This window comes from Physeter macrocephalus, chromosome 7, assembly GCF_002837175.3.
Source record: "Physeter macrocephalus isolate SW-GA chromosome 7, ASM283717v5, whole genome shotgun sequence".
NCBI classification, from domain to species: Eukaryota; Metazoa; Chordata; class Mammalia; order Artiodactyla; family Physeteridae; genus Physeter; species Physeter macrocephalus.
The window spans coordinates 107,201,854-107,219,348 of record NC_041220.1 but is presented as its reverse complement, the minus strand read 5'-3'; the positions used below and the strand labels follow the sequence as shown (position 1 = coordinate 107,219,348).

General features: G+C 38.8%; 1 protein-coding gene across 3 annotated transcripts in view; it reads left to right on the top strand.

Annotated features, from left to right (window-relative positions):
* The window catches only part of STX18 (syntaxin 18), a 123,174-nt gene that overhangs the window by 29,871 nt on the left and 75,808 nt on the right, over window positions 1-17,495 (top strand). For 2 of the 3 annotated variants that reach the window (XM_055086146.1, XM_024119256.2), the window contains one exon: window positions 11,546-11,634. The exons of the other annotated variant lie outside the window; for it this stretch is intronic. The gene's annotated coding sequence lies outside the window, so the exon portion shown is untranslated. Of the gene's footprint in view, window positions 1-11,545; window positions 11,635-17,495 lie in introns of those variants that run through there. 3 annotated transcript variants of the gene reach the window in all.

Below are 17,495 nucleotides of genomic sequence, written 5' to 3'. Positions count from 1 at the left end.
CCCCTAAAACTGACTCTAACACGGTAAGATTCAAGAACAGAGGGGAGAGGCCCCAACTCCCGTGACGCTGACGGAGATGACTCTGCAGGTTGAAACCCCCTACACTTTCCTCTACTGCTTCAAGCCTTTTTCTCTGTCCTTCCCTTGATTATGACTGGCTCCTGGCTCTGTAAAGGGGTGCTTCTTCTGGGATAAGTTGCAGTCAAGTGTTTGAGCCTACTTCTGTGAGATAACAGATGAATGGAAATCCTGAGAGGTCTGGCGTGCCTAAAGCTGAGATTTGGGAGCTAGGCTCTTTGTGATCTTACTCTTAAGGTGCAGGTGCTTCTAAATTAACATGGAATATAATTTCTGGGATTTGCTAATGGGAGAACCAGGGAGAGATTTCCTGTCTCCTGTCTCCTCTTAGTCTTTGGGAAAATTTAAAAAAATTTTGAACTTAGACTGCTTCCTTCCTTAAATTTTGAATTGAATGCATTTATGCCCATTTGATGTGTATATTATCATATTCCTGGATTTTATTCTTGAACCCGGTTGGAAAGTTTCAAGGCAAACATTTGGTTTTCTGTTAGCCCACAAATTGGGCAATGGTTGTTCAATTATGGTCTTCCGCTGACTTAGGCAGAGTCACATGTTAAAAGTATATTTTGCTAGTAGCCCACAAAGCATACCAACTGTCAGTCCTTTGTCATGTCTGCCTGTGGACAGTAATATTACAGTAATAGTAATATTCCAAAATTTCATCTGTGGATTACTTAAATGTATCATCCAGAAATTCACTTTAAAATACATCAGTGACAAAAACAGCCAAGCATAGATGTTATGTACTCTGCCTGCCCACTTACCTAAAAATTATAATGGTCTCTCAGTGGACTCAGATGGCTGCCCAGAACACCTAACTCACAGACGTGCCTCAGATGTAGAAAAGCAAGTTCAATATTATGAAGAAATATTATTTTCCTGACTGTTTGCTCTGTGTTATGCTTATTATTCCATATTAAATGGTTGTGGTGGATGCCTATTATATTTTTTGTCCCAAACCACCCTTCTATCAACAATAAGCGCCTCCCTCCTTTTGGGAACTGATACCGTCTCTGACTTCAAACCGGTATTTTCAGCAGAAGCTGCTGTGTTTCCATGTAACATCCTCCAGGTCACACACAAAGGGTAGGTATCAGACTCAAATCAGGACAATAAGAATCCTTCCCTAAGATTTCTTAAAAATTGCAATTTGAGAAAAGAGTCATTCTTTGTCCAGAGGCCTGGATTTTAACAAATAAAAGGAGCTGTTGGTGGCCGTGTTCCCATTGCTGAGCTGCAGTGAGAGAATTAAAGCTGAAAATCAGAGAAGAAAAGGGATTAGAAATCAAGGGAGCTCCATAATTTAAAAATTAATTTATTTTTAATTCAAGTATAGTTTACTTATAATATTAGTTTCAGGTATACAACACAGTGATTTGATATCGTTAGAGATTTCACCACATACAAAGTTATTATAATATTATTGACTATATTCCCTGTGTTGTACATTATATCCCCATGACTTCTTTATTTTATAACCAGTAGTTTGTACCTCTTAATTCCCTTCACCTATTTCACCCCTCCCGCCACCTTCCTGCCCTCTGGCAACCACTAGTTTGTTCTCTGTATCTGTGAGTTTGTTTCTGTTTTGTTATATTCATTTGTTTTGTTTTTTAGATTCCACATGTAAGTGAAAACATACAATATTTGTTTTTCTGTTTGACTTATTTCACTTAGCATGAGATATCCTTTAGGTCCATCTGTGTTGTCGCAGATGGCAAGATTTCTTTCTCTTTTACATCTGAGTAACATTCCGTTGTGTCTGAGAGTGTGTGTGTGTGTATCACATCTTTATCCATTCATCTGTCAGTGGGCACTTAGGTTGCTTTCATGTCTTAGCTATTATAAATAATGCTGCAGGTATCATTGGGGTGCATGTATCTCTTGTTTTTGCATATATCTTTTTGAATTAGTGTTTTTGGTTTTTTGGATAAATACCCAGAAGTGAAATTGCTGGATCGTATGGTAGTTCTATTTTTAATTTTTTGAGGAACCTCCATACTGTTTTCCACAGTGGCTGCACCAGTTTACATCCCTACCAATAGTGCATGAGGGCTCCCTTTTCTCCACATCCTTACAGACACTTGTAATTTCCTATCTTTTTGATGATAGTCATTCTGACAGGTATGAGGTGACATCTGATTGGGGTTTTGATTTGCATTTCCCTGATGGTGAGCATCATTCCATCCCCAAACAGAAGAATACCCATTCTTTTCAAGTGCATGTGAAACATTCCCCAGGATAGATCACAAGTTAGGCCGCAAGAAACAAGTCCTAACAAATTTAAGAAGAATGAAATCATATCAAGCATGTTTCTGACCACAACGATATAAAACTAGAGATCAATTACAGGAAGAAAATTGGAATAAACGCAAATACATGGAGACTAAACAACATGCTACTAAAAAACCAATGAAGAAATCAAAGAGGAGATCAAAGAACAGCTTGAGACAAATGAAAATAGAAACACAGATTTCCAAACTCTATGGGATGCAGCAAAAGCAGTTCTAAGAGGGAAGTTTATAGCGATACAGGCCTACTTCAAGAAACAAGAAAAATCTCAAATGAACAACCTAACTTTACACCTAAAGGAACTAGAAAAAGAACAGAATATATAGAAAAGATGGATGAAACTATGAGCTGGTTTTCTGAAAAGATAAACAAAATTGATAAACCTTTAGGCAGACTCACAGAGGAGTTTTAAATACCCACTTCCAATTGTTTCAGAGGTCCAGCTGGATCTTTGCCCCTCCCATGTTTTGGCATTAAACCAGTGGCTCTCAACTGGTGGCAGTTTTGCCTCCAGGGGATTTTGGCAATGTCTGGAGACCTTTTTGCTTGTCACTGCTAGGGGCCTGCTCTAGTAGGTAGGGGCCAGGGATGCTGCTAAACCATAGTGCAATGTACAGGACAGCTCCCGTTCCCAGAATAATTCCCCTACAACAAAGAGTTATCTGGCTCAAAATTTCAGTAGGGCTTGGGATGATAAACCCTGAATTTTAACCCCTCTTTCAAACTTGTTGGATAACCTTAGTATCCCCTTTTTTGGAATGCTAGCTAGAAGCAGTTGCTGTTCAAGAGAACCTTAACTAACTAATCTAGGGGTGTACATGAACTAATTGTGAGTGTTGTTTGGTTATTGGTACACATTTTAGTTCCATATTTAAGATTTTTCAGCACAAAGCTGATCTAATGAACAGATATCCCATCACTCAGGTTTAGAGGGACTATTGATTCACCTACCACACCTACACACATTGTTCAAATGGACCTTTGGAGCCTTTCTTGGGTACCTAAGCAACATATATTCTGAACTTGAAAACTTTTGAAGCAAAATCTATTCATAAATTGCTACTAGGATTGCATCAAAATTATTCTGTCCTCCCTAAGATTTCTTTTGAGATTTACATTCGGCTCATATATAAGGGATGAAATATCCATTTTTAGGAATAACTATGTGGAATAACACACTGTCTTACAATGGCCTTGATCAAGCATGACTACCACAAGGAACTGCCAGCATCTGTGTTAACATGGGCTGAGCAAGCAAAATTCCTCTTTGAAACTATCAGAAAGCAAGGTACCTCTGATTCATCTTCAGACTCATATACATGAATTTCTCATTGAAAAATTGATGAAAAGAATGTTAGTGATGGCTTAACAACGAGAATTTGAGGTGTTGAGCACAGTCCTGCAGTTAATCTCCTAGATCAAGAATCAGATTTAATGTTTCTTACATTTTTCACTAAATCTTTTTTTTTTTTTTTTTGTAACTTTCTTTGACTAATGTTTTTTAAAAACTGTGACGGGGAATTCTCTCAGTTTCTTTCCCCCTGGCCTCCCCCATTGCTCTGGTTAAAACTACAGATGAACTGCAGAGCATTTTGTGAGGCTAAGTTTCTCTCGCTCCTCTGTTTTGTCTCTCTCTCTCTCTCTCTCTCTCTTTTCCACTCTCCCTGGCCTAGTTGACACATAGGCACACATTAAGTGTTTGTTCAAAGAACAATGAATGGTTGTCTCATCCAACCGTACAGCTCTATTTGAATTCCATTAACTCCTAAATTTTTATTTCCAGCTCCAACTTCTCTTTCAAACTCTACGTTGGATTACGTACCTGACATCTGTGCTCAGAGGTCCAGTAAACCTTTGGTGTCTTTGCTTTTCATCACATATGCTAGGTCTACTCCTGTCTTAGGTAGGGCCTTTGTACTTGTTCCCTGTATTTGTAATGCTTTCCCCCAGATATCTGTCTGGATGACTCTTACCTCCGCTTCTTTAAGCATGTCCTTACGTGTCATCTTCTCAATAAGGCCATCCTGACCACTCTATTTAAAATGGTAATTCATCTCTTCCCCCACATTCTACCTAGATTTCCCTTCCCTTACTCCACTTTTTCTTTTTTTTTCCCCATAACATTTATCACCGTCTAATATACTTTATTAAGACTTACTACTGTTTATTATTATGTTTTTTTAACATATTTATTATATTTATTGTTTATCTGTCTAGAATCTGGCTAGATTGTAAGCAGAGCCAGGATCATTCATATTGGGGTCTTTTGACTCCCAAGTTTAATTCAGTTTTTGTTACAAACCAGCTTCTTCTTGTTGACTTCAGAATGGCCCTGGTATTTTGGGATCTACTACTTCTGGTCTCCTGAAGTGTTGAGCTCAGTCTTTGCTTCAAAATAACAAATTTCATATATATAACCTACATAATTAAAGTGATGTTTCTTTCTGTTTCTGACTGCAACACCAAAACTTCTTGGATTTTCACCAAATTCAGAGCTTATGTTTGGGATGACATAAGTAAAATATAGGCTACATAGCATAAATAAGAGATGAGAAAGGGCAGTCAAAAGAGGCAGTTTTCTTCCGGAGCAGCTTCAACAGGGAATGGAGAGGCCCAAATGATAGGCTCTTAAGACACCATGAGCACACAAAAAACAAAAACAAAACAACAGTGTTTTGGGATATGAGCCCCAAGTTAAAAGTCCTAAAAGCAGGTGTGTTTCACCTGGGCATTTCTATAATGCATCTTACGCTCTAGAAGGAGTGTCAGCCATGATACATTTATTTGATGATAATTCATAATTCTCCTAAGCGGTCGTGGGAGGACAGCTAGTATTTAAATTAAAAGACACCCTAGGGCTTCCCTGGTGGCGCAGTGGTTGAGGGTCCGCCTGCCGATGCAGGGGGCGCGGGTTCGTGCCCGGGTCTGGGAGGATCCCGCGTGCCGCGGAGCGGCTGGGCCCGTGGGCCGTGGCCGCTGGGCCTGCGCGTCCGGGGCCTGTGCTCCGCGGCGGGAGGGGCCGCGGCAGTGAGAGGCCCGCGTACCACAAAAAAAAAAAAAAAAAAGACACCCTATATTTGGACTTTTACATCTGTGTTAGGATGGCCAAAGTCATTTGTTCTGTGGTCAGCTCTCTGGCACAGTACCTGATAGACGATAAGCACGCAGTGAATACGGAATGCTTACTTTCCAGGCTGGAGCATAAGGTGCTAGGAGAGTCAGTGTATATCTTTCTAGTTGGCTTCTTTTTTTTCTTAATTTTGATTAAAAATTAACATACAATAAAATTGACTTTTCTGCTGTACAGTTCTATGAATTGTAATACATATATGTATATATATATATGCCAACATATATGTATATATACATATATATTCTCTTTTGGTATAACCATTTTACAGTCAGGATACAGAACAGTTACATCACCTACAAAATCTCCCTCATGTTATCCTTTTGTATCCACCTCCCACCCCCCTCCCCCCACACAACTGGTTCTTCCTTACTATAGTTTTGTTTTTTTGAGAATTTTATGTAAATGGAATCATGTAGTATGTAACCCTTTGAAACTGACTTCTTTTAGTGAATCTAATGCCCTTGAGATTCATTTAAGATGTGTGTTTATTAATAGTTCCTTCCTTCTTTGTTGCTGAGTAGTAGTTTATTATATGGAGGTACCATGGTTATCTGTCACTTGTTGAAGAACATTTGGGTTATTTCCAGTTTTTGACAATTATGAAAAGAGCTGCTACAAATATATGTGTACAGGTTTTTGTGTGAGCATAAAGTTTCATTTCTCTAGGGCAGATAGCCAGGAGTGGGATTGCTAGGTCGTATGGTAACTATATGTTTAATGTTATTTAAAAAAACTGCCTGTGCACAAATGTTCTTAGCAGCGTTATTTATAATGATCAAAAAGTGAAAATAATCCAAACGTCCATCAACTTGGGGAATGGGTAAATAAAATATGATATATCTCTACAGTGGATATTATTTGGCAATAAAAAGTAATGAAGTACCGATACTTATTACAACATGGATAAGCCTTGAGAACATGCTAAATGAAAGAAGGCAGTCACAAAGGGCCACATATTGTATGATTCTATTTGTATGAAATGTCCAGAAGAGAGAAATCTGTAGAGACAGAAAGCAGGTTGGTTGCCTAGGGCTGGGAGGGTTGGGGAGATACAGGAAGTGACTGCCAATGAATATGGGATCTTTGGGGTGATGAAAATATTCTAAAATTGATTGAAGTGATGGTTGCACAACTTGTGAATATACTAGAAACCACTGAATAGCACACTCTAAATGAGTGAATTGTATGCTATATGAATTATATCTCAATAAGGCTGTTTAAAAAAACAACAACTGCTAACTTGTTTTTCACAGTGGCTGTACATTTTGTATTCTCACCAGCAATATGTGAGAGGTCTAGGTGCTCCACATCCTCACCAGCACTTGGTATTGTCAGTATCTTTTATTTTAGCTATTTTAGCTAATGGGTGTGTGTGTGGTGATATTTCATTATTAATTTGTATTTCCCTAATGGCTAATGATGTAGAACAGCTTTCATGTGTCTGTTTGCCTTCTTTAGTGAGGAGTCTGTACAAGTCTTTAGCCCATTTTAAAATTGTTTGTTTTCTTAGCGTGAAGTTTGCGAGTTCTTGACATGTTCTGAGTACAAGTCCTTTGTCAGATGTGTGATTTGCAAGTATTTTCTCGTAGTTTCCCAGTTAGTTTGTCTTTTCACTCTCTAAAGACTTCTTGATGGGTTACACGTTCTCAGGGTTTCATTGTTTGATTACTCCTGTACCCTCAGTGCCTAATATAGTACCTGGCATAAAACAGATATTCAGTTAATATTTGATGGATGAATGAATGAGTTCCCTCTTCTTACTGATTAGCAACAGGTTTTTGTTTTTGTTTTTGTTTTTCTGAGAGATAATGTATTAAAAGTAAACCTAATTAGGTCACTTCCCTGATTAAAATATTTCCTTCCAGTTACCTCTTTAGGGAAAAAAAATCTCTAATATGGATTGTAAAGCCTGGAATGATACAGCTTGGTTCCTTGAACATTTCATGTTCTCCTCTGTCTCATAGTCTTTATACATGGCTGTTCCCTCTGTCTGAAACACTTTTCCTCCCACTCTCTTTGCCAGGCTAATTTATTTATTTCTTAGTTCAAGCATCACCTTCGCTCATTCATTCTAGACTCTGGGAATATAAGAATGAATAAGACAGACACAATCCTTATCCTCTTGAGGCTTACCTTTCATGGCAGAAACCCTCTCTGCCCCTCACCCCAGGGTAGGTTGGGTGCCTCTATTTTATGCTTTTATAGTATCCCTGTGTTTTTACTTCACAGAACTTTGTTTAATTATTTACAGTTATGTATGTTCAGTGTTTTTCACCCTACCAGCCCATAAACCAGTGACCTTTAAATATTTTTGTTTATTTGTCCTTTAAAAGAATTTTGAAAAAAACGAAGTAACCTCATACATATATTTCAAGCTGACATCTATAATTTTTCATTATAAGTTTAAATAGTTGCAAAGGATATAATTTCCAGCATACTATAAAACTTGACATTTTAAAGTTAAACTTTTGATCATTCTTTTAAATGTATCCCATGGAATCTAAATACTATATTTGATACCATCATTTGTTGAAAAAAAAAAAACCCTTAAAAAATCTTTTTTATAGTCATAAATTTTACAATCTTTCTTTTTCTCCGTAAACTCCATTTCACTTCCCCCACATAATATTATCCTGTCCCTCATTATTGTTGAAAATCTTTTATTGCTCATTCTCTTATACTTCTTTGCAACAAAAATAGGTATGCAAGTAGAAATTTAATTTTTAAGGTATTTCCAGTGATGACCAAAAGGCTGTAATTGTTCTCTGTTGAACTATTGTGTTGAATTATTCTGTGTTGAGTTACCTTTGCAATTATTACCAATATACATGGATTAAAACAAAAAATGTTATTTGACGTGAAAAGTCTCTTAAGGCGCAACAGATTTTTTTAACTAGATCGTATGCAAGTGGATCAATGTTACTTTTTTCTAGACTATGACAGTGTTCAATATCAACTACATTCTTAATTTTCATTTCTTATGACGTAAGAGCCAAGAAACCTTGGAAACCTTGTTTACATACATAAGCGGACAAGAGTGGAAGGAGTTTTGTTATAGCGCTGGCGCTGCACTCTGTTCTTTGAACTTCCTCTGAGTTATGTGCCCAAACTGTCATCAAAACTTTTAAAAGTGATCTGTCAGCTGACAACTCAGATCCTCCATTAATTGTGTTGAGTGGAAAAAAATTGGAAACCACCCCCCCTCCGACTTGTGAAAGGGTTTGAATTGTTCAGTCATTAGAGTCATTCACAGAATTTATAATTGTCCCTTTGTTAGAGGTTTTTATGTCCAGGAGAGTGTACCATAGGAAGATTCAGGTATGGTGGAGCTCTGACTTTCTTTAAGAAGTGGGAGGGGGTGCTTGTGAAGGGCTTGTGAGAAAGTAGAACCAGCAGGATGTGGGTCACAGCAGATTCACAGGCAGATCTGCTTCAGAAAAGAGTATACATAGATGTTGAGACTCTAGAAATAGACTTCGTTAAAAATATGTGTGCCAGATACGCCACAGCATTCCCTCCTGTGCTTCCAGGGATACCCATCCCTCTGTTGTGTGGACTACTGCTTCAGGACACACGAGGGCAAAGACCTGTGATTTTTTTTTTTTTTCCAACCACAATTTCCTCAACTCAAGACATCTAGTAAGAACTCAATAAATATTTTTTCACTGATTCAGGAAAAAAAATTTTCATGTAAAATTTGACTCCAAATCTATTAGCCCTTTCAGTTTTCTTTGAAAAGATATACAAGGGAAAATGTTTTTATTCCAGAGTAGTGTTGTATGCTATGAAGTTCATTTTTAATTTTCAAGAAGAAAATGTTCTTTTACAAGTAGATTTTTTAACTCAGTAGCTTATAATAATGCCACTTTCCCTAAATCCTTTTTCTTTGTTTTCCCAATTACAGTGTTTAAGGTAACTTTTACTGTTTTTCACGTAATAAGGTTCTGCTTGAATTCTCCACTGAAATAATGTTTTTTTGGTACTTTTTATCCTCATGTAATTTTCAAAGATTTTAAAAAATAGTTGTCATTTGTTTTCTTTTTACCTGCAAGTGGTTTTGAGGTATCTGGCAGGTACTTTTAGGCATATCACACCTATAGGGTAATAAAGGCCTGTGTGCGTGCATCATGTAAATAGGTTATATTGCTGCTAAGAAATATGAACTGCGGATTTGCAGCTTCATCTTTCTGTTAATGTGCAGATTCTTAATGCTTAATATCCTGGAGGTTTCTGTTTTTCTGCAGAAAATCTAATACAGATTTTCTGTTGCCTCTTAAAATGCTGCACTTCTCCAGGAAACCTTATCTTCAATATAGCATCTGGTTTTCTGTGAAGTCAAAATTCTGAATCAGAATTTCTAGCTGTTGCATCTAGTTTTATGGAGCCTGAATTGAAAATCAAATACTAGGTTATGTACTTAAATACCAGAAGTGAATATTATCTTTCTTTTTATAAAACAGTATGGCAATTGTATTTAAGTATTTCCAATTTGCAGAGTTATTGTTCATGATTTGCTCCAAGAGAAACAAGATTGAATAACAGCTGAACAGCTTTAAGTGAATAGGTTACGTTTTATTCTGTCAGTGTCCTGTGAACCTACACATATGGTGTCTGCACAAGGACAGATAAGAATTGTAAAATGTTAGTACTCACAAGCGCCTTACAGACCATTTAGTCTGACTCTCTTCATTTTCTAGATGAGGAAACTGAAGTCTTATTTTGCCCTGTGTATAGAAAATGATCACTAACTTGAGGCAGAAGAAATCGGGTTTAATGGTATTAAGATAATTGTGTTGTTTACTGTTCTAAAAAGCAGTAATTCTGAACAGGCAAACAAAGGGAGGGGAGTCTTGGCAGTACTGCTTATGGACTGCCGCTGTGTGCCTGGGACTGGGATGCCGTATGAGGCAAATAGTTCCTTTCCTGTCTGGGAAACCATTTGGCAATATATGTCAAGATTTAAACATATTTGTAACTTTTTAGCTTGTAGTTCCTCTTTTAAGACTTTGTCTTAAGGAATTACAAAATCAGATAAAGGTTTAGTGTACAAAAATACTCTGGTATGGTTTAGCACAAAGATGTTCATTACAGCATAATTTATCCTGTGGAAAATCAGAAGAAACAACTTAGTTATCCAGTGGTAGGAAAATAGTCAAATTATGGTAAATTTAAACAATGAAATGTTATATAGCCATCAAAGTAGTTTTTTAGAAGATTTTTTAATTATGTGAGAAAGTGCTCATTATGGTGTCAATTAAAATAAGTAGAATATAAAATTGTACATATAATATGGTTCCAATTATGTAAAGGATATATATACATAAAATGGAAAATACATCACAGTGGTAAAAGAGTTTATTTCTAGGTGATCTTATGGGTTGATTTTATTTTCTTTATATTTTGCTTATTTCACAAATTCTCCATGATTAGCAGAAAATGAGGTTATTAAAAAAGAAATTTAAAATGTAGTTGAAGAGGCAAAATTTTTTCTAATACCAAGTGATGGAAAACCCACTTTAAAATCCCACTGAGGACAGGCTCGTTGATACACAGTCTCTGATGCTTGTGCTCTGTTAAGTCTCACACAGCTGCCCTACCTTCACCCCCATGGCTGGGATCCTAACGGTGGGAGTAGTGACCCATCTGGACCGTGGGCAGTGGGGTGAAATCCACGAGTAACTGCTGTATTAATCAGCAGTCATTTTATTTGGCAAAAAATAAATTTGAAAAGCCATTTCCCCCCGGTGAATGAACATTCCTTTATTCTTTCATTTAGCAAACATTTTTAGTGCTTACTAGTTAATTCTTTTGACTTGAAGGTAACATTCTGCTAGTAGTGATTCTTTGCCCAGTGATTGTTGAAATTTTCATAAATCTGCTTGCCAGAGTATTCTGGTATACAGGTAACTCGACACGGTTCCTGTTCTCACCTGGTTCAGGTTTAATAATTAAATTGGGTTAGCAGTTAAATAATGAATGTTTGTGTAGAAGCCAGTCAGTGTAATATCTGTGAACCTGAAAATACAACTTTATAATCAGTGCAGGGCTTGGTGGGATCTATGTGGCTGTGGCTTTGCGGTGCAACATGGTCGAGCAGCTGGGCAAATTAAATGCTGTTTTTCTAAAAGGTAAGCTTTCCAGAGCATGATATGGTTTTCTTTGCTTTCAAAATTCTTTGAAAAATCTGTAAATATTTTGAAGTCCTCAATTCCACTTTATAATTTAAAATTAATAACTTCTTACTACTGTAATTTCATACGTTTTATACTAACCCCCTAGGAAAAAAAAAGTATTTACTTACTTCAAATTTCTTATATTGATTTCAGTTGGTCTCATTCCACATTACAATTACAGCTTTCCAGTCCACAAGGTATGGCTTAGAGTTGTGTTTCAAATTTGAAATGGGTTGTGCATTAATAAAGCTACTGTTTTTAGTTTAAAAGAAAAGATCTTCGAAGAAAGTTTGTTAGGCACTGTGATGAATGTTTTAAATGTTTGTTATATGTAAGTTCATGATAGCCTCAAATTGTTATCTCCCTGCTAAAAGTGGCACCTTCTTTCTTCATTTGCCTGTTTGGCCTAGTTGTCCATTTTGTCTCATAGGCTATAGCCAAGGAATTCTAGAGCTGGAAAATGCTGCCTAGGTGAGCTTTCTGTCTTCTTGCAAAAATAACCTGAAGCCCTGTGATGAGTATCTTATTCTTAAAGGCCTTCAGAGAAGGCCACAGTCTTTCCAGTGCTTAGCATTTCTCATTGACCACATCTTTTTCTCTCTTTTTTTTTAATCTGATATGAAACCTAGATCTTTTTCTTAAAATTTGAGCTGTTTTGCTATTTGCCTAATATTTTGGAGTACTAAGTTACACCCTTATGGATATAAACTAATTGTTCTTATTATCCTTCCTAAATGTCCTGACTGCTTATATATTACCTGATTGTTTTGTCCTAACAATAGTGTTATGTACCAGTGAACTGGTATCACAAAACTGTTTTTCTTAGAAAGATTATGAAGTCTTTGATATTGGATTGGGCCAGTGACTTAAATAGTCCAAACACATGTACTTAGGTTTATTTAGCAATTCAATAGATGTTTATGGGATACAGGGACTGTGTGCCAGTCATTGTATTGAAGATACCAAAAAAAAAAAAAAAGGATGAGATTAAGTGTTTCAAAGTACAGCAAGTCTAGTAGGGAGACCTTTCTGATATATTGGCAGTAATACTATAGTTATTTGGGGTTTATTATTGTTAATGGGTTTATTATCCAGTATTATTTTGCAGAGAAGTAGAAAAGTGACTTCAAATCTGTTTTCTTTTTGCTTCTCCCCCCGCTCCCCGCTGCCCTGGGAGTGTTTCCCTCCAGAGAAAAATTGTTCTAAAAAGAAAAATAAAACTTCCAAATTTAGGGAAGACATATATAAACGAGTTGTAAATTTATGTGGTGAAAACAATATGCATTGAGGTTCTGTGGAACAAGAATTCCCCTTTTATAGAAAAGAGTGATAAAGTTTGATTTTCCCAGTTAGTTATTGTTACAAAAGTTTTATGTGACTAATTTTAATGAGTAGAAAAATACAACATCTCTTCATTTACAGTAACTAGTAATCATACCTCTCTTTGACACATACCATATACCCTCAGATGTAAACACCCAGGAGTACATTATCTCTGACCGTAGCATATTGTCTCCTTATATTCTTGTGTCTTAGAAGATAAAGTTAATCTTCATTTAACTCAGCAGGTGCAATACACATTTTGTTCTAGGCCTAGTAGATGTATCTCAGGAAGATATGACAGGGTGATTCTGAGGACCAGTGAACACTTTTTTTTTTTTTTTTTTTTTTTTTTTAAGCCGTATGCGGACCTCTCACTGTTGTGGCCTCTCCCGTTGTGGAGCGCAGGCTCCAGAGCACAGGGTCAACGGCCATGGCTCATGGGCCTAGCCGCTCCGCGGCATGTGGGATCCTCCCGGACCGGGGCACGAACCCATGTCTCCTGCATCGGCAGGCGGACTCTCAACCACTGCGCCACCAGGGAAGTCCCCACATTTTTAATTTACAGATCTTATAAATTCTAGCGCAATAGGCAGTATAGACATTAGTTAAGAGCAGAGATTCTGGAGCCACATTAACTGGGTTTTAATCTAGTTATGCTCTGCATTAGCTGAGTGACAGTGGGCAAAGTATGTAACCTTTCTGTGCCTCAATTTCCTCATATGTAAAATAGGGATAATAGTACTATTCACCTCATAGATTAAGGAGAATTAAGTGAGTTAATATCTGTAAGACAGAATAAAACTGCCTGGTGCAGAGTGTTATATGGGTGCTAGTGAGTGTGTGAATAGATGTTTTGTTATCTGTTGATGTTTTTGGTATTAATCACAGAATAATAAGGTGCCATTTGTAGTTTTGGGGCCTGCTTGGGGGTTGATGCTGAACAAGTTGAATGGTGATATAGCTTTTTCTAGTTTTCCTTAGTTCCCCCCTGCCGCCACCCCCCAGTTTTTCTGCAACTCATGGTTCATTATAAACATCTTAGAAATTGGAAGTCTGTGATCTTTATTGGCAGTAATGCAGTAATCCTGGGAATTCAGCCTGAGCCCCTGAGAGCTAAATCAGAGGTCATGCTCTCCTAAAGCCATACCAAACAGGCCTTCTGGTACAGATCCTGGGGGGCGGGGGTTGGAGGAGTCTTGTGGTCTTCACGGCTCCCTTTGCGCTGTGGAGCCTGAGGGGGCTTCTGGGCGATGGTACACTTGCATGTCTGTGATCATCCACTCCCATCGCCAACCTAGGTCCTGGATCTGGGATGGCAGACCCAACCACAGTCCTCAGAAACCAACACAGTCCTTCGTTAGTTCAAATGCTGTTTTTATGGAATTCATTTCTGTGTAAAACATTAAGAAGCCAATTCTTCCACTGGCTATTAAGTCCTCTCAGATACAGGCTAATTTGCCTTGGCAGTATGAAGGCGTCTTCTCCCTGCCTCCCACAAAAGGCATGTAAGTCACTGCTTCCCACACCCTTCATCTACCTCTTTCAAACAGCTGTTCTTTGCACACCCTAAGTGCTAAGACTTACAGAATTTGGGTCTCCTGCATGACACCATGGTTTAATGTGGCTGGTGGTAGGTTTTTTTCCTTTTCTTTTTTTTAACTCCAAACGTGTGGTACTATAGTTATTTAACATGGAAAGGGTTATAGGTAAAATGTCAGTCTTTCTACCCACAGTTGTGTAGGCAGCGTCAGTATGGTGAGGCTTTTAATGACACTCCAAAGCTGCTGCTTTTAAACAGCACAGGTAACCCAGGCCTCAGCTCCTCCCCCCATTACTGTGGCTTGGGCCAGCTGGGTGGGTGGGGTGGGAGTGTGGGTGGTGGATCAGAGAGTGGAGAGCCTGCAGAGTAGGAACAGCGGTGAGGCATCTCCACGGTTAAAGCTGACGGGTGAGCAGAAGGGGGTGGATTCAGGAGCCATTTCAGACATAGAGTCTGTAGGGCTCGCTGAGGGATCGGCCGGAGTAGTTCAGTGGGAGGCAGTGATCAGCTGTGAGGGCTCTGCCTAAGAGGACACTGACGTTCTCGTAATCTCATAACTAACTCAGAGCATAGTAGCTGACACAGGACCTGCGGCCACGGTCCTGTGATGGGGGGTTATCAGGACGTGAGAGGCCTCACAGCTCTTGGATGCTGTTTCATTTTGCTGCCCAGGCCTCTCCTTTCCCCCTTACCTCACCACTGGGGTTGCTATTTAAGAAATCAGAGTTTGGGACTTCCCTGGTGGCGCAGTGGTTAAGAATCCACCTGCCAATGCAGGGGACACGGGTTCAAGCCCTGGTCTGGGAAGATCCCACATGCCGTGGAGCATTTGTGGCCTGTACGCCACAAATACTGAGCCCGCAAGCCACAACGACTGAAGCCCGCACACCTAGAGACCATGCTCCGCAACAAGAGAAGCCACCGCAGTGAGAAGCCTGCTCGCCGCAACTAGAGAAAGTCTGCGCGCAGCAACAAAGACCCAACACAGCCAAAAATAAATTAATTAATTAATTTTAAAAAACCCCAAAACTCATCATTAGATGTTTAAAAAGGAAATCAGAGTTTATCTCACTTAATGGTGGTGTTGGGCAGTCCTCTGACTCTCGGTTTCTTCATCTTGATATTGAAGATCTTATATTACTTGCTTTACCTTTCTCTTGGGAATGTAAAGAATAAATGAAAAAAAGAGAAATCTTGGTTTTGAAAGTGTATATGACAAAGAGATCTTGATGAAGGTACACTTATTTAATGAAATATAATTCAACTATAGGATAAAAATATCACATGATCTGGTAATCATAGATGTTCTCATTTACCATCCCAATATTTCAGACGTGGACGGTTTTTAGAACCCATAGTGTGTAGTTGACAGGCCCACTGTACTATGTCATTTTATTTTAACTCTCATATCCATTTTAACTTGTTCCATTTCCTTATACTAGGATACTGTGAGATCCTCCTTTTTAAAAAAACCTTGTTACAGTTAACTCAACAGATTATTTTACCTGAAAATGAATGTTATTATGTGTTTTTTTTTTCCTGTTTAAAAATTCAGACATGGGGTTGGGGAGCTGGACCTGGACCTGGACTAACATAAGGCTACCATTTATGTTTTGTATTTAAACGTACAATTTTAATATGAAAGAAAAGAGAGAGAAAGAAAGAAAGCTGTCTTCTTCTGTCAGCACCGTCTGTAAAAGAACACTTAACACCGTTGGCTTACGGAAATTCCTTCACCGGGCATTCAAGGCCTTCCAGTCTTTGCATAGTACTTGTTGTATGCCAGGTATTTTTCTGAGCAGAAAATAACCCATTTCACCCTCATAAATGTGTGGTATGTACCCATTTTTACAAAAGAAGAAACTGAGGCAAAGATAGGTTAAGTAATCTGGGCACACCCACACAGCTAGTGCCTGTCAGAGCCTGTGTTGGATCCAGGCAGTCTGAGTGCAGAGTCTGCTTTGCTGTCCCCTACCCTGCCCCCATCCGTGGTTCTCAGCCTGCTTGTCCATTAGACCCATCTGGAGAGCTTGCCTAGAGTGCCAAGGGATAAAGAGAGACGTTTTACCTGGCCCTCCTTGAGACCAGTCAAGTCTTCCTTCTTCTCCCTTTTCAAGGTCGCTGTCTCCCTGTTTTTCTAGTCCACCAGACCTTTTTCTTCCCCTGATTTCATGACATATGTAAGGTATTTAATGGCCTTTTGCAATTAATGGCATACAGCTTTATGGTTTGGCTCTCTAAGGCAGGGCCCTTGGGGACAGGGACATCCTTCCTCCCTGTGTGTAGCCTTCCCTGTGAGCACAGCATTGTACGCATACACGGCACTGGATTGTTAATCCCTCCGTGGACGCTTCAACGTACTGTTGTCACTTTGAATCAGGGGAGATCCCATGATGTATGGAAAGAGCATGGATAGTTAATTGGGCAGATCTAATTTCACCAACTCTAGCATATCTGAGTCTCAATTTTCTTACCTGTAAAATTGTAAAGGTGATAATATTAGAGGATTAATGTGAAGATTAAATGAGATGTGAAAATATGGACTATGCTCTGTCCTGTAGTAGGTAATCAAAAATAAACGCTGAGGGGCTTCCCTGGTGGCGCAGTGGTTGAGAGTCCGCCTGCCGATGCAGGGGACACGGGTTCGTGCCCCGGTCCGGGAAGATCCCACATGCCGCAGAGCGGCTAGGCCCGTGAGCCATGGCCGCTGAGCCTGCGCGTCCGGAGCCTGTGCTCCGCAACGGGAGAGGCCACAACAGTGAGAGGCTCGCGTACCGCAAAAAAACAAAACAAAACACTGAATTCTCTCTTTGTAAAGTAAGCACAGTTTTGAACATGAAAAATCACTCAAAAATGTGCTGTTCCAGCTTTCAGTCAAATGCAAGACATGGAATTTTTGGAGCTCAAATAGACCTTCAGGATCAGCGAATGCAGTCCCTTCATTTTGCACGCG